This window comes from Pteropus alecto, unplaced genomic scaffold, assembly GCF_000325575.1.
Source record: "Pteropus alecto unplaced genomic scaffold, ASM32557v1 scaffold146, whole genome shotgun sequence".
Taxonomy (NCBI): domain Eukaryota; kingdom Metazoa; phylum Chordata; class Mammalia; order Chiroptera; family Pteropodidae; genus Pteropus; species Pteropus alecto.
This window is the reverse complement of record NW_006442107.1, coordinates 24415560-24420415: the sequence shown is the minus strand read 5'-3', so window position 1 is coordinate 24420415 and position 4856 is coordinate 24415560. Positions and strand designations below refer to the sequence as shown.

The 4856-nt window shown below is 40.0% G+C and overlaps 1 pseudogene; it reads right to left on the bottom strand.

Moving 5' to 3' along the window:
* Positions 1-1561: 1561 nt before the first annotated feature.
* LOC112469445 lies at positions 1562-1677 on the bottom strand (annotated as a pseudogene).
* Between the last annotated feature and the right edge of the window lie 3179 nt (positions 1678-4856).

Genomic DNA, 4856 nt, shown 5'->3' with positions numbered 1-4856 from the left:
ATCTGGCCTGGTTCCGTCCTCTTTGCCAGGCCGTACCGCCAAAATGCGACTATGTCCTGCCAGCCCACTTCTCTTCCTGACTCCTAGGCCCTAGATCCTTCTCATTCTAGTTATTACCAGCAAATATGAGTCATGGATTCACACTAAGAGAAGAGTCACCTGTCCCAGGATAGTGCACAACGAATTCCAAAGTAGTAGTTGATATAATGGAAGGACTGAGAGTGTGGAGGAAGAGCACCGTCTAGGACTGAGGTTACAGAAAGAAGAAAGTGCAGGGCTCAGGCTGGCCATGATGGTAGCTTTCAGCCTGGTAGATGAGAGGGGAAGACCTTCCGGAAGTTGGACTGATATGGGCAGAAGTTCGAGGTATTGAATCACCCCGTTTGTCAGTGGTGCCCAATGGGGAGAGGAGGCAGTTGCTGTTAGGGGCAACTCCAGTGAAAAGGCTGAGCAGCTGCTGAATCCCAAGAGCCTGGGTTAGGGTGGGTGCAGCGGGAATTGAAAGGACTTTCTTCTGGGCCTCCTGAAAATTCGGGTCCAATTTAGAGCAATTATTTTAGGAGCTACATATTAAACATCTAGGCAAATTGTGGACTTAAACATAAAACTGTGATTTTGTCCAGAAGAGGACAATTTTGACAGAAGAGACACTCTACCCCACTATCCAGTGGTTTGAAGGAGGTAGAATTAAAAACAAACATTCCATCAAATTGTAACAATCTGATTTTTAAAAATTGGGCCTCAGTGTCTGTGATCTTGACACATTTAAGAGACAAATGGAGGTGTGAGCTGCCAGTCCCTGCACATAGTAGGCACTTGACAAACAATTTTTAAATGATTGGAATTATTTGCTTAGAGAAAATATTGTGATAGTTTGATTTTAATCTTGACTCAATATTGTTTTATGCAGGAGAGGGCCTCTAGGCTGAGTTTCAAAAGAATGATGATTGCTGAGAGAGTAGGAGGGGAGTTATGTTTTGGTCTTTTTAAGGGGTGTTTTTGTGGGTGCCTAGAAGCACTAGCTCCCAAGAAAACACAGGTTCTAGGATGGGAATACGTGTATTGAAGGAAATAAACCACTTGATTTTCCATTCTTTTAGGGTTTTAATCTTATTTTTGACACAGCTTAGTCTAATAAGGAAGTTCTATATTTTAAAAATTAAAATAAGATAAAAATTTGACTAGAATTTTAGGTGATGTGTAGATATGGCACAAAATTACAAAATATGCAAATTGTACACCATCTAAAGGAAATTTTCCTATTTCCTTAGCCACTCATTTTCCTTCCCCAGAGGGAACCACTGGTGTAATGCCGCATTTACCTTTCAGAGAATTTCTATGCATTCACGTGCAAATTTCCTGCACAAATGGTTGTATAATATATATACTATTTTGTTTCTTTTTTACCTAACACTGCATCTTAGAGATAACTAATTAGTACTATCTGATTATAGAGCTGTCTCATTTTTTTAAACTTATATTTTTAGTTACCAAACAATTCCATGTTATGAAACTTTTATTTTATTTATTTTATGATTTATTTATTTATTATTATTATTTATGCCTACAGCACTCGGCCTTCCTAGGTGGTCTCCCATCCAAGTACTAACCAGGCCAGACCCTGCTTAGCTTCCGAGATCAGACATCGGGCTTGTTCAGAGGGGCATGGCCGTAGACCATGGACCATGGCTCCACTGGGGTATGAACCCAGGACCTTCTGCGTGTAAAGCAGATGTGCTAACTGCTACACTATGGAACCACGTCCTGAAGCTTTTAAATAGAACAAATATACAGAATAAAAGTAAAAGCCTCTTCACCATTCCCCTCCCATAACTTTTTAAGCTGTCTTAACATACACACATTGTGTGTTCACACACATGTAGCATATTTTTAAATATGTAACTGGTATCACATTGTATATATTTTATATAACTTCTTTTCCATTTTTAGATATATGATTGATATGTTTATTTCTATAGATATAAATTCACCTTATTCTTTTAATTTTTTTATTAATAGAAAAATTTACTAATTTTTTTGAATAGATAATATAGGTACAGGGTGTGAAATTAAAAACATATAAAAGGATGCCCAATGGGAAAAAAGTAAGTCTCCACCTCTGGTCCCCAGCCACCTATTTCTTCTTTAGACACAACCACTATTGCTATTTATGCCGTATCCTTTTAGAGATAGTCTATGCATTTACAAACACATGTACAAATTCTTTTATCTATACAAATAGTAGCATGTTATCCATGCTGTTCTGTGCCTAGCTTTTGTTTTCTTCACGCGAAGTAGGTATTTTTCCTATCCAATATGTATACAGATGTTTCGTTTTTTAAACAGCCACATAGTATTGCAGACCATAACACGGATGTACTGTAATTTATTTAATCTGTTCTTTAGTCATTTTACATGTATGGAGGGTATCTGTTGGGTAAATTCCTAGAATACAGAGACTGTTCGCCTCCCCTATTCCTCCACATTTTCTTATCAGTCCATTCATTCATTTACTCACTCACTCATTTGTTTATTTACTAATTCTTTCAACCCCAAACCTGTCACGAGCTACCTATCATTCTAAGTTCTTGACTGATTTAAACCTACCTTTCTTTTTCTATTATATTATTTTACAAACACAAAGACTTGTTCAACTAGAGAAGTTAAAGGATTTTCTATTTCCAATTATTTGCTAGGATCACCCATAAATTATCCCAATCAGCTGAGAGGGCATAAACCTTCAAGAGAAGAACATGCTCCATTGTCTCTGCATCCTCAGGGCCTCTGTGGGCCCTGCTATTCAGTTCCACCGAAACCCAGCCTCTCTATCTTGCCTATGAATGGCGGTGGCTAGGAAGCCTGTCGATTGTGTTCCAAGTGCCAGATGAGTAGGAGAGAGGTCTCATGCCAGCCAGCCAGCCAATAGGTAAGTATTAGTCATGCAGGAGCACAAACAAGTCTCTAAAACCACATCTAGCCAGCTGTGGCCAGCGGTGTCCCACGGTTGCCTGCCTACAGACACCTCTGTGCCACATTAAGAAAGATCTCCCGCTTATTGCGACAACAAAGCCAGCTGCTGGGAATTAGGTGGTAAAGCCCAGAAGAGGAGGGGGTGGCTGCAGGGACTGAAAGGGAAGGCGAGCCACTCCCTACACAAACAGTTCCTTTAACTCTCCTCCAAATGGGAGTTGGCACTAGAAAAGGAGGTGGGTCAGAGGAAAGGAAGGCAGCTCTCCAAATCCTCACCACTTCTTTAATGAAAAGTGGGAATCATCAATGAGAGATGGTCCTGATAACGGGAACAGGGACCCCGATGGAAGAAGACAAGATGAGGTAGAAAGAGCCATAGAAAATGTGAAAATGCTCCGAATTCTTTTCTCTTGTATGTGAGGTGAAAGAGTATTTTCTAACATCTTGGTTCTAGCCCTTACCTCAGAAAACACTAGACAGAAATAGTGTCCCCTATTTGTCACCAAGACCCTGGGTTTCAGGGGTGAAAGAGTTAATTTCTACCAATACTTGAATAAGTATTTCATTTCTTGCTTTGGATGTGATTTTTAAATCGAGATCTCAGAGTACAATCTTTACTTTTTAAATTTCCAGTCTTTAGGAAGTAAATTACTATATTCCTCCAAAAAGTTTATTTCCTTAGGATATACTCCCAGAAGTGGATAAATGATTCCAGAGCACTTATAGACTAAAGGCTGTACTTTCACCTTGAAAGACTTATCTATGATTCTCACATCTTTTATTCATGAACTGATTTATTGATTTAATAAACCATTAAGTGAATATTAATTTAGTGCTTATTTTGTACCAGGCAAGGCTCTCTCTATAGAGGTAGGAGGAAGGTGTTGTGAGATCACTAAGAAAGGATGATTATTTTGATTGGGGAATCCAGGGGAACTGAGGAAGTGGCATTTGGACCTGGGCCTTGAGGGCTAAATTTACACATTCAATCTCAGGGGTTCATTGCTGGCAAAATAAGGTTGGACTAAGCCCTTGTTTAATGGAAAAAAAAAAAAAATACAGCCTCATTTCAGATTGTCCTATTTATATTAAGACTTCTTTAATGTAAATTCCCACCTGAGAATATTCAGTCCCTGGTTGTGTATGGTCTGCTGTCTCTGCGGGTTTGTTAGAAAGCATGTGTCAGTGTCCCCATTCTGAAAGGTCTTCCTAAATTGCTCTTCATAGCTTCCTAAATCATGGGGCTTGCATCTCCTTTTCAGAAGTCACTATTCGGATTAAGTTATTCTGCTCTTCTCATGCCTATGAAAAGCCCCATTTCTTACTAACAGTGGAGAACTGCTCTGATGGTATACTTTCCCCCTCACCCCTATCAGCGCCATCCTTCATAATTGGAAGGGGAGAGTGAATGAATATTCTTTGCTTTTGATCAAGACATATCTCCTGCCAGGAGCGAGGAAGGATGTGTAGGAGGGAATGTCTCTGATAATAACAATAAGAATAATGAGTAAAAGTTCGCAACAGGATCTTGGGCAACTAAGTTACCCAGACCATTTATACATGTTTACAGTGTGAATGTTTTTGTCTCCAGCTAACAATGGTTCCCAAATGCCTTCCTTCCCTGGGCCCCCTCCCAAGCATAGTGAATGGTCCTGTCTGAACTATAGAGGAGCAGCTTTCAAAATTAGAATTTTTTTCCTGCTTGCTTTTGGCAGTGCATAAAGTTAGGTGGGGCGCCATTAGCCTTTGGTTGTGGGAGGGCAAGGCACTCACAGTACCTGGGTTCTAAATTTCACGGCTGGGAATGTCATGTGACCTTCTGGGCTAATGCAGTCCCTTCTCCAAGTGACTGAGGAAATCTTTCCTTCAATACGCTCCTCTCTCTC